Source organism: Ranitomeya imitator, chromosome 1 (genome assembly GCF_032444005.1).
Source record: "Ranitomeya imitator isolate aRanImi1 chromosome 1, aRanImi1.pri, whole genome shotgun sequence".
Classification (NCBI taxonomy): domain Eukaryota; kingdom Metazoa; phylum Chordata; class Amphibia; order Anura; family Dendrobatidae; genus Ranitomeya; species Ranitomeya imitator.
Genome location: NC_091282.1, coordinates 1,026,975,156 through 1,026,987,516, shown reverse-complemented (window position 1 = coordinate 1,026,987,516; position 12,361 = coordinate 1,026,975,156). Strand labels below are relative to the sequence as shown.

The 12,361-nt window shown below is 48.4% G+C and overlaps 1 protein-coding gene across 1 annotated transcript in view; it reads right to left on the bottom strand.

The window, feature by feature from the left end:
- The window catches only part of LOC138658268 (uncharacterized), a 103,560-nt gene extending 94,638 nt beyond the window's left edge, over positions 1-8,922 (bottom strand). The window contains exon 1 of the mRNA XM_069745750.1: positions 8,877-8,922. The gene's annotated coding sequence lies outside the window, so the exon portion shown is untranslated. The remainder of the gene's footprint in view (positions 1-8,876) is intronic.
- Positions 8,923-12,361: the final 3,439 nt, after the last annotated feature.

The window sequence follows — 12,361 nt, the reverse complement described above, 5'->3', positions numbered from 1 at the left end:
AATAGAATCACTCACTGCAAAATACAACACCAATGATTGCAGAAATGGCAATGAAAATCGTGCAATAAAGAGTAACAGTTCCCCCTGACGAAGGAAGATATTCCGAAACGTGCGTCTGGGTGCACGGTGACGGGACTTGGTGACCCTAAAAAGGTATATTGCAGAAACGTATGTCTCCCTCAAGGGTGTTTATTCTCGCACTTTGCACTTTATAAGTATTTTTACTGTGCTTGCAGGTCTGATTTTTATCCTGCAGTTTCACATATACACTGTTACTCTTTATTGCACGGTTTTCATTGCCATTTCTGCAATCATTGGTGTTGTATTTTGCAGTGAGTTATTCTATTTTTGCACCTTATTTTTATTAATTCATTGCTATTGCTGCAATCATTGGTGTTGTATTTTGCAGTGAGTGATTCTATTATCACACTTTATTTTATTAACTTTTCCCATAGAATGTAAGTCCGCAAGGACAGGGTTCTCTCCCCTCTGAACCAGTCTGTCACTGTAACTTGTTTACTGTAAACGATATCTATAACTCTGTATGTAACCCCTTTCTCATGTACAGCACCATGGAATTAATGGTTCTATATAAATAAATAACAATAATAATAATAATAATATTAATAATAATTAACTTTCTCCACTCACTTTGTTTTTTTTTTTTTTTGTTTTATTATCTTTCTTTACACCATTTTTTGGCATAAAATCTGCTATGGATATATTTGGGTCACCAATTTATATCTAATTATGATATTTTTATATGCTGGCTTCAGCACCAGCCACTGGGGAACAGCGCTTACTGTAACGCTTCTTCCCTGGCAGCTGTCCATGTGCCACATGAAGTACACACACGGACACGGATATCTCCGGTACCATTTTTTTTCCGGTACCGGAAATAAATGTACATGTGAAACCGGCCTTACAGAGAGAAAATTGAAAATATGCCAGCTAAGTTCCCAATGCATTGGGTCCAGCTTGTCATTCTGAAATCATGCACCCCGTAAATTATTAAGTGAGTGCTCCCTGCTACAGAAATGCTACTGCCTCAGCAGGAATGGAGGCTTTGAATTTAGCTGGATCTCTTTTTTTTGGAGTGGGGGAAGGAGCCATGTCAGTTCCAAAATAATTGTGCTTACCAGTAATATTTAAACTCCCCATATTTTCTTTGACAAAGCAAGGACTTGTTTTTTTAGGGTTCAGTTGAAGCTTTTTTAAATATCATTTTGGGGTACATAACAATTTGGATAACTTTTAAGGCTAGGTTCACAGTTATCCTGTGTTCTACATTGAGCACTTAAAGAGAACCTATCAGTACGATTTTGTAATGTAAAGTAAAGACATGGCAGTAATGACACTGCAATACTGATTAAATTGATACCTTTGGTCAGTGCCGTAACTACAAAGTTATGGGCCCCGGTGCGAACTTTCAAATGGGGCCCCCCCACCATGCCAAAATATTTTCCAACCAAATTCACATTTTCCCTATTAACACATTGGGAGTCGGCGCTCTGCAGCTTCTCTGTGCCGGCTGTCAGCTTGACAGTCGGTGCAGAGAACAGCTGAATCCCAGTGCGGGGGGCGGCAGAATGCAGCCGCCGGGGGAGACGCTGCAGACCACCATATTAGGTGGCCCGACTGCACCCCCCTGCCGGCTGCGCCCGGGGCACATGCCCCGGCTGCCCCCCCTAGATACGCTACTGCCCTAGATACGCCTCCTTGCCTATTCCACCACCTCCATCATTTCCTCCTCCCCCACCATCCCCATCCTTGTCCATTCCACCACTTCCATCATTTCCTCCTCCACCACCATCCCCATCCTTGCTCATTCCACCACCATCCCCATCCTTGCCCATTCCACCACTTCCATCATTTCCTCCTCCACCACCATCCCCATCCTTGCCCATTCCACCACTTCCATCATTTCCTCCTCCACCACCATCCCCATCCTTGCCCATTCCACCACTTCCATCATTTCATCCTCCACCACCATCCCCATCCTTGCCCATTCCACCACCATCCCCATCCTTGCCCATTCCACCACTTTCATCATTTCCTCCTCCCCCACCATCCCCATCCCTGTCCATTCCACCACTTCTATCATTTCTTCCTCCACCACCATCCCCATCCTTGCTCATTCCACCACCATCCCCATCCTTGTGCATTCCACCACTTCCATCATTTCCTCCTCCACCACCATCCCCATCCTTGCCCATTCCACCACTTCCATCATTTCCTCCTCTACCACCATCCCCATCCTTGCCCATTTCACCACTTCCATCATTTCCTCCTCCACCACCATCCCCATCCTTGCCCATTCCACCACCATCCCCATCCTTGCCCATTCCACCACTTCCATCATTTCCTCCTCCACCACAATCCCCATCCTTGCCCATTCCACCACCATCCCCATCCTTGCCCATTCCACCACTTCCATCATTTCCTCCTCCACCACCATCCCCATCCTTGCGCATTCCACCACCATCCCCATCCTTGCCCATTCCACCACTTCCATCATTTCCTCCTCTACCACCATCCCCATCCTTGCCCATTCCACCACTTCCATCATTTCCTCCTCCACCACCATCCCCATCCTTGCCCATTCCACCACCATCCCCATCCTTGCCCATTCCACCACTTCCATCATTTCCTCCTCCACCACAATCCCCATCCTTGCCCATTCCACCACCATCCCCATCCTTGCCCATTCCACCACTTCCATCATTTCCTCCTCCACCACCATCCCCATCCTTGCCCATTCCACCACCATCCCCATCCTTGCCCATTCCACCACTTCCATCAGTTCCTCCTCCACCACCATCCCCATCATTGCCCTCTCCTCCCCCTACACACACACACACATACACCATTTACTTCTCTGCACATTCCTGTGCAGAGCGCAACACACACACACACACACCTCACCTCTCCTCGCTCTCTGCCGCAGCATCTCATCGCCTTCCTCTGACACAGTCGGCCGCTGAATGATGATGTCATCCAGCGGTGCGTCTGTGTGAGAGGAAGCAACAAGAGGAAGCAGGAAGACAGATCGCTGGGCAGCGGAGCTGCAGCGATTTCTCCCTGCCTGCCGCAGCCACTCTGCAGGGGCTCCCTCTCCTCCTGCACTGCATCCTCTCCTGCTGCACTGCACCCTCGCCTCCTGCACTGCACCCTCTCCTCCTGCACTGCACCCTCTCCTCCTGCACTGCACCCTCTCCTCCTGCACCCTCTCCTCCTGCACTGCACCCTCTCCTCCAGCAGTGCACCCTCTCCTCTTGCACTGCACTCTCTCCTCCTGCACTGCACCCTCTCCTCCTGCACTGCACCCTCTCCTCCGGCAGTGCACCCTCTCCTCCGACACTGCACACTCTCCTACTACACTGCACCCTCTCCTCCTGCACTGCACCCTCTCCTCCTGCACTGCATCCTCTCCTGCTGCACTGCATCCTCTCCTGCTGCTGGTCCTGGATAGGCGGATGATGCCTTGCATTGAGCAGCAGCTGGCGGGGACGCAGTTGCATTGACTTCTGCAGGCGGCTATGATGAACGCTTTTCATTCAGACTTTGATCAATCCTTCTGCCCGATGCCTGAAGACGAGGGGGAATAAATCCCCTGACTTTTCAGCCGGTCTGTCCATCTCCATCACTCCAGCTCCTCCCTCGGCCAATCAGCGGCCGAGGCTCCCAATCTTCCCTGAATACCTCCCCGCCATTCAGATTTAAATGCCGGTTGTGCATCGTCCCTGCCGCCTCCATCCCCAGACTCTGGCGTGAGACAACCGGGGAGGAAACATGGCAGCGATCGGCGGAGCTCGGGGGGCGCAGTGATCGAACGGCGCAGTGATCGGCGGAGGTCGGGGGATGCAGTGATCGGCGGAGCTCAGGGGGCGCAGTGATCGGGGGGCGCAGTGATCGGCGGAGCTCGGGGGGCGCAGTGATCGGCAGAGCTCGGGGGGGCGCAGTGATCGGCGGGGCTCTGACACAGCCGGCCGCTGAATGATGACGTCATCCAGCGGCACGTCTGTGTGAGAGGAAGCAGGAAGACAGATCGCTGGGCAGCGGAGCTGCAGCAATTTCTCCCTGCCTGCCGCAGCCACTCTGCAGGGGCTCCCCTCCACCTCTGCACACATTTGGAGTCGGCGCTCTGCAGCTTCTCTGTGCCGGCTGTCAGCTTGACAGTCGGCGCAGAGAACAGCTGACTCCCAGTGTGGGGGCGGCAGAATGCAGCCGCCGGGGGAGACGCTGCAGACCACCACATTAGGCGGCCGACTGCGCCCCCCTGCCGGCTGCGCCCTGCCCACCCAGATACGCCACTGCCCTAGATACGCCTCGGACTGTTGCCGTGCTGGAGGGATCTCCTGCACTGCAACATGGTGTCAGGTGCCTCTGACCTGCCGGGCGGCGGGCCCCTGACCTGCCGGGCCCCGTTGCAGTGGCGACCGATGCGACAGCGGTAGTTACGCCACTGCCTTTGGTGCAGAAATCCACTCTGTCGTTTTTCAATCACCGTATGAAGTTTTCTGCTAATTAATTAGATTTAGGTGCACCAGTGCTGGACTGTACATGGGATCTTCTCTCCCGCTCTGTGATTCCCCAGCCCTTCTGCCTGCCTCCTGTCATTCAATGACATTTTACTGCTAAGATTTCAAAAGGAGAAGGCAGATCATTCACAGACTGGAGGCAGGCAGAGAGGCCGGGGAATCACAGACAGGAAGGCAAAGACCCAGTGGACAGTCCAACCCCTGTGCACCGAAACCTAATTAGCAGAAATTATCAGTCAGTCAATCAAAAACAGAAAGCGCTCGGATAACTCACAATGGCTGTCTGATTTTTTAATGGGCCCATAGACTTTCATTGATGAGTTTGATCAGACACTTGGATCAATATGGACGTCTCTGTAATTTTGCATGGACCACTCGGTCCACATAAAATCACAGTGAACAGCACTATAGACTATCATAGGTCTGAATGCTATCTGTGAAAAACTGATGTCTGAGTGAATCCTTACTGTGATTTTTGTAAAGCAAATGAACTAATTAGTGATGAGCGAATAGTGAAATTTTTGGTTTCGGGAAAAACGTCACAAATAATTTCAAATATCCGTGTATTCGCAAAGAATAAAGAATCCAATGCAAGTCAATGTGAAATCCAAATATTTTTCTGCTGCACCTAATGCCGGTTTCACACGTCAGTGGCTCCGGTACGTGAGGTGACAGTTTCCTCACGTACCGGAGTCACTGACTCACGTAGACACATTAAAATCAATGTGTCTCTGCACATGTCAGCGTGTTTTCACGGACCGTGTGTCCGTTTGGAAAACATGGAGACATGTCAGTGTTCGTGGGAGCGCACGGATCACACAGACCCATTAAAGTCAATGGGTCCATGTAAAACACGTACCGTTGTCCTGTGCAGTCCGTGTGCCGTGCAGGAGACAGCGCTACTGTAAGCGCTGTCCCTCCCCGCATGTGGTGCTGAAGCCCCATTCATTTCTTCTCTCCAGCAGCGTTTGCTGAAAAGAAGGAATGAATAATCTTTCTTTTTAATTATTTTTGTTTTTAAAATAAAGTTGCCGGTAATCTGCCCCATCCCACCCCCTGTGCGCCCCCCACTGGCATTAAAATACTTACCCAGCTCCCTCGGCGCTTACATCCTTTCAGCGTCGCTGCTTGTCCTGTATGAGCGGTCACGTGGTGCCGCACATTACAGTGATGAATATGTGGCTCCACCTCCCATAGGGGTGGAGCCGCATATTCATTACTGTAATAAGCGGCACCACGTGACCGCTCATACAGGACAAGCAGCGACGCTGAGAGGATGTAAGCGCCGAGGGAGCTGGGTAAGTATTTTAATGCCAGCGGGGGGGGGCGCACAGGGCATGGGAGGGGGCAGATTACCGGCAACTGTATTTTAAAAACAAAAATAAATAAAAAAAAAAAGATTATTCATTCCTTCTTTCCAGCACCGCACGCAGGGGACAGCGCTTAACTTTAGCGCTGTCTCCTGCACGGTCCGTGTGGTCCTCAGTCAGCACACGGGCGGCACACGGCTGCTGCACGTGTGCCACACTGATGTTCAACGTAAGCACACGGACACACGGACACGGATAATTCCGGTACCGATTTTCCGGTACCGGAATTATCTGGACGTGTGAGACTGGCCTAACAAAAAGGTCTGGGGACATGGGAAAAATGTTGAAAAGGATCAGGAAAGAGCTAAAACTAAATGGGAACAGCATGGAGAAGATTACTTTTTGACTCACATATGATATCTGAGAGTAATTTTGTCAGACTATTGCACCAGTTTTACGGATTTATAAGAAGACCTACCAAACCAAAACAAATTTTTTTTTAAAAATGCTAAGAAACATTTTTTCATTCATTTAACATGTATATAACGCAAAATAAGCATAAAAATAAATAATGAAAAAATTATACAATGCCAACTAAAACATGCCCATTTGAATTTTGGGCTTCGGCTGCCACCACCACCACGTCCACCGCCATGTCATTATGCGGCCCTCGCCTCACATTTTCAGAGGACCAGCAGGTGCTGTGAAACCTGAGTTTGGGAAGAGCCTTTAGGTGGCCTTGTATCATACATTTGGGAGAGCTTTCACTCCTATATTTTGGGAGGTCCCTACCTCATTCCAAAATGTTATCTAGATAGTGGAATGCATATTCCCCATCAATTTAAAATGCCAGCTAAAACATTCTCATTTGAATTTTGGGCTTCGCCCGCCACCACTACCACATCCACCGCCATGTCATTTTGTGGCCCTTGCTTCACATTTTCAGAGGGACAGCAAGTGCTGTGAAACCTGAGTTTGGGAAGGGCCTTCAGGTGGCTAAGTATCATACATTTGGGAGAGCTTTCACTTCTATATTTTGGGAGGTCCCTACCTCATTCCAAAATGTTAGCTAGATACTGGAATGCATATTCCGCACCAACTTACAATGCCAGCTAAGGCTAGTTTCACACTAGGTTTCAGCCGAGTTGCGGAGGGATGTGGACTTCCTCCGGGAAGCCCCGCCCACTGCCACACCGCTTCGTTCAGCTCCGCCTATGGCTTCATGCGGCGTGCGCACCCTATCTTTAACATTGGATACGCAGGCCATGCCGCTGTATGCGGATGCCGCCGCATGCGTCGTTTTAACGTGCAGCATCTGCACGAAAATGCAACATGTTTCGTTCGGCGCAGGTCGTCGCACCGTCAAAACAACGCATGCGGTGGCATCCGCATACAGCGGCATGGCCTGAATACCCAATGTTAAATATAAGGTGCGCACACCGCATGCAGCCGTAGGCGGAGGTGAACGAAGAGGCACGGCAGTGGGCAGGGCTTCACAGAGGAAGTCCACATCCCTCCGCAGCCCGGCTAAATGCTAGTGTGAAACTAGCCTAAAACATGCTCATTTGAATTTTGGGCTTTGCCCGCCACCACCACCACGTCCACCGTCATGTCATTATATGGCCCTCGCTTCACATTTTCAGAGGGCCAGCAGGTGTTGTGAAACCTGAGTTTGGGAAGGGCCCTCAGGTGGCCTTGTATCATACATTTGGGAGAGCTCTCACTCACTCACTATATTTGGGAGTGTTCTGTCCTCACTAAATGAGACAGGCTCATGTAGCTATACAGGCAGCTAAACCACTATACTGGAGTCCGATAAGGAGACTGTGGTTGAGTCTGTGCTTTTATTGAATATTATAGTATATGTCACGGTGAAACTGTAAACAACTATATACATACAATCAGTGCACGGCACAGCAGAAATACACATTATACATGTTATACATTGTAAAACAAAGAGTGGTCCACGGGGACCAAAGAAAACGACCACAGAGTCCGTATGTGAAAAAATATACAAAGAAATCTTTATTAATTTAAGAACATAATAACTGGACAATATAGAACAGAACGAGTAGGACAAAGAACCACATGGTGCGCACATAAGCCTCACCAGTGTATAAAAATCCACAGGCACACGGAATCGGGGAGGGGAAACATCTGCATTAAAGTATGTGATGGTTCACAATAAATCCGAGGCAGACCGCAATATGAAATCACCATCCAGCATGATATAAATGGCAGTACAAATCACTTAGCTACAAATAAGTAGTCATACTGACCAAGGATCCCTGCCTCGCCAGAAGGGTACAGCCCCCTGAAGAAGGTGTGCGACCGAAACGTGCGTCGGGGAGGGCACGTGGACTCTGGGAGGGCTGGCACACTGCTTTTTGACAGCGAGGTAAGATCCGTTCTATACAGTTCCTGGTCTATTATTGTTATGGCTTGGTTGCCTTTGTTATTATTAGATTCAGGCTGTACCCTTCTGGCGAGGCAGGGATCCTTGGTCAGTATGACTACTTATTTGTAGCTAAGTGATTTGTACTGCCATTTATATCATGCTGGATGGTGATTTCATATTGCGGTCTGCCTCGGATTTATTGTGAACCATCACATACTTTAATGCAGGTGTTTCCCCTCCCCGATTCCGTGTGCCTGTGGATTTTTATACACTGGTGAGGCTTATGTGCGCACCATGTGGTTCTTTGTCCTACTCGTTCTGTTCTATATTGTCCAGTTATTATGTTCTTAAATTAATAAAGATTTCTTTGTATATTTTTTCACATACGGACTCTGTGGTCGTTTTCTTTGGTCCCCATGGACCACTCTTTGTTCTATAGTTACTAGCGACTAGTCCGACTACAGTCCTTCCCTTCTTGTGGTATTATGTTGTATCTTGTCGTGTTTTTAGCTAATTATGTTATACATTGTGCATGAAGGTTACAAACTAGAACTGACCACGGAAACAACTGCCTATGCTAGGCTAACATTAGGACAGAAATGAACTATAGAGAGCACAAATACATACCGGTAATGCAATCGCAAGGGGGATGTAATGGAGGAGTCTTTCCTTTAATGCAGAGTGAAGGAAAATCGAGGGAAATGGAGGCAGAGCTACCATAATGCATTGCAAAAAATGGGAGGAGATTCAGACATAAGAAATGGGAAAAAAAATAAAAGTAGGATAGTGAACATGACTCTGGCTGCTAGAGGGAGCCAAAACACTGCAAACAAATAAGATTATGAATATACAAGTTTCTCTATACTCATACTAATGAAAAAACTGCTAATTATGCAAACAGATATTCAGAGGTAACAAATTAGATGTTGGAGACAGAACAGGGAGGTCCCTCTCTCATGCCAAAATTTTTGCTAGATAGTGGAATGCATATTCCCCATCACTTCACAATGCTAGCTAAAACATGCTCATTTGAATTTTGAGCTTCGCCCGTCACCACCACCACGTCCACCGCCATGTCATTATGTGGCCCTCGCTTCACATTTTCAGAGGGCCAGCAAGTGCCGTGAAGCCTGAGTTTTGTGAGCATCACAGTTAATTTCGGCCAATGGAGCCACGGTCTTAGCGGGTGAAGCTGCTGTAAGAGGAATATAATACAGGGGTTGGGGGAGCTTTATGCTCAATGCCAGTAAATTCAATTCTACCAGACACCAAATGTATTAGAATTAAATTCTGAATACAGTGTATGTGGAATGCCCTCAGGGCCGTGGGGTACTCGGTACCGGGTCTGATACTTAATAGGATGTGTCACTGCAGTGGCGACCCGGGCCGTGGCCCTGGGCACCCATGTTAAAGGGACGGTCTTTAAAGAGGTTAGTTGAATTAAAAAAAGTTTGTGACGCCACCTGTGGTATTCGGTCAGGGGTGATCGATGCTGATTAAAGGGGTCCACTGGGGTGATGTTATGGCAGCAGGGAATATATGGCTTCCCACAGGTGAAGCAAGGTCCCCAGGGCTCCCGATGTAATAGATGAAGATGGTGGTAGGTAGTATAATAAGAGTCTCTTTACCTCTTTACTTGATTCAATGCAGCGACAGTCCAGGCTACCGGATTATGGATGCTCATGTGGTCCGGCCAGTTTTGAAACGAATTGGGAATCCCTCTAACCAGGTGGAGTTGGAAGCCTTCCTTCTAGCGCTGTCCTCACATTTTCTCTCTGTCCCCCTTTAGATAGGACACTACCCGTATGACAGGTAGCTCGAGCCATTTTACAGGATCTCTATCATGACCCAGGCTCTATTTGCTACTTTGTCCTCAGGTGTTAACTAGGGTTGAGTGACCTTGACTTTTTTAGAGTCTAGCCGTGTTTCGCGAAACCCGACTATCTTAGAAGTCGAGTCGAGTGGAATCGGCCGATTATCGCGAAAAGTCGGGGATCGACCAAAACACGAAACCCAATGCAAGTCAATGGGGGAGCATAGTCGGCAGTGAGTGGAGGCCAGGAAAACACCTGCACTGCCCATTTTAATGGCAAAAACATCCATTCTTGTTACAGAAGCTTGTCAATCGTAATTTACCTTATAATAATTGGAAGGCATTGGAAATTGGGGGTCATTTGGCTAAAGTTGTGGGGGGTAGGGCTGGTTCAAGTAATTAGTGGGCCCAGGAAATCTGGAACACGTCACGGCAGTGGAGCAGGGAGAGGTAAGTATTTCAACTTTGCAAGTGCTGTGATCCTGAGCAAGCAGGGGGGGCCCACTAGTTGGCATTGGCACTGGCACAGGGCCCCTCAAAGTACAGTGGTGTGTTTGCACGGCAGGGGCGCCTCCCACCGGCAGCAACACTTTTGCGTACTATGAGAGGCCCTGTGCCAGTGACGTCGCCAACTAGTATTCCTCCCCCCACCTGATGAAGGAACCTGCACCTTCATCTGCACCTTCCTCTTTGTCCCCGTGTAAGGTGGTATGGTATGCGGGAAGGGGGACCTGACTTTCAGCAGGGTCACAATCTTGCTGTGTAGCGTGCACGGGGAATGTTGCGTTATGGGTCAATGTACTAGCAGACTCATCTATCACTGGCTGGGCAATGGGCAGGATGAGGAGGAAACACAGATATAGGCCCAAAGAATAAAGTTGGCTAAATGCAGTTCAAAATTGTTAACACAGGACTAACCAGGGGGCATTGCAGTGGAGGACAACTGGAATGAGAGGCTGACACAGAGAGTAGGCCCAAATCAGTAAGTAGTCGAAATGCAGTTCAAAATTGGCAACCGTAGTAAACAGGCGGCACAGCTTTGTTCAGTGGAGGAGAACAGCAAGGAGTGGCAGACACCGATAGTAGGCCCCAACCCAACTAGTAGGCCAAATGCAGTCTAACATTAACAACTACTTAACGAGAGCCTGAAAATGGAATTTCAGGACAGGAAACCAGGAGAACAGCAAGGAGCGGCAGACACTGTTAGTAGGCCCCAAACCAACTAGTACGCCAAATGCAGTTGTTCCATTTAACCACTATTTAACAAGAGCCTGAAGATAGAAGCTCAGGAAAGGCAACCTGGAGAACACCTTGGAGTGGAACACACCGTCTCTACACCCCATACCCAATTTGTAGGCCTAATGCAGTGTAGTTTCCAACAACTACTAAACGAGAGCATTAAGATCGAAGCAATGGAGAGGAAACCTGGGGAACACCTTGGAGTGGAACACACCATCTCTCTACACCCCATACCCAATTTGTAGGCCTAATGCAGTGTAGTTTCCAACAACTACTATACGAGAGCCAGAAGATCGAAGCAATGGAGAGGAAACCTGGGGAACACCTTGGAGTGCAACACACCATCTCTCTACACCCCATACCCATTTTGTAGGCCTAATGCAGTGTAGTTTCCAACAACTACTAAACGAGAGCCTGAAGATAGAAGCTCAGGAAAGGAAATCTGGAGAACACCTTGGAGTGGAACACACCGTCTCTACACCCCATACCCAATTTGTAGGCCTAATGCAGTGTAGTTTCCAACAACTACTAAACGAGAGCATTAAGATCGAAGCAATGGTGAAGAAACCTGGGGAACACCTTGGAGTGGAACACACCATCTCTCTACACCCCATACCCATTTTGTAGGCCTAATGCAGTGTAGTTTCCAACAACTACTAAACGAGAGCCTGAAGATAGAAGCTCAGGAAAGGCAACCTGGAGAACACCTTGGAGTGGAACACACCGTCTCTACACCCCATACCCAATTTGTAGGCCTAATGCAGTGTAGTTTCCAACAACTACTAAACGAGAGCATTAACCCCTTAAGCCCCGAGGGTGGTTTGCACGTTAATGACCGGGCCAATTTTTACAATTCTGACCACTGTCCTTTTATGAGATTATAACTCTGGAACGCTTCAACGGATCTTGGCGATTCTGACATTGTTTTCTCATGACATATTGTACTTCATTTTAGTGGTAACATTTATTCGATATAACTTGCGTTTATTTGTGAAAAAAACGGAAATTTGGCAAAAATTTAGCAATTTTCCAACTTTAAATTTTTATGCCCTTAAATCAC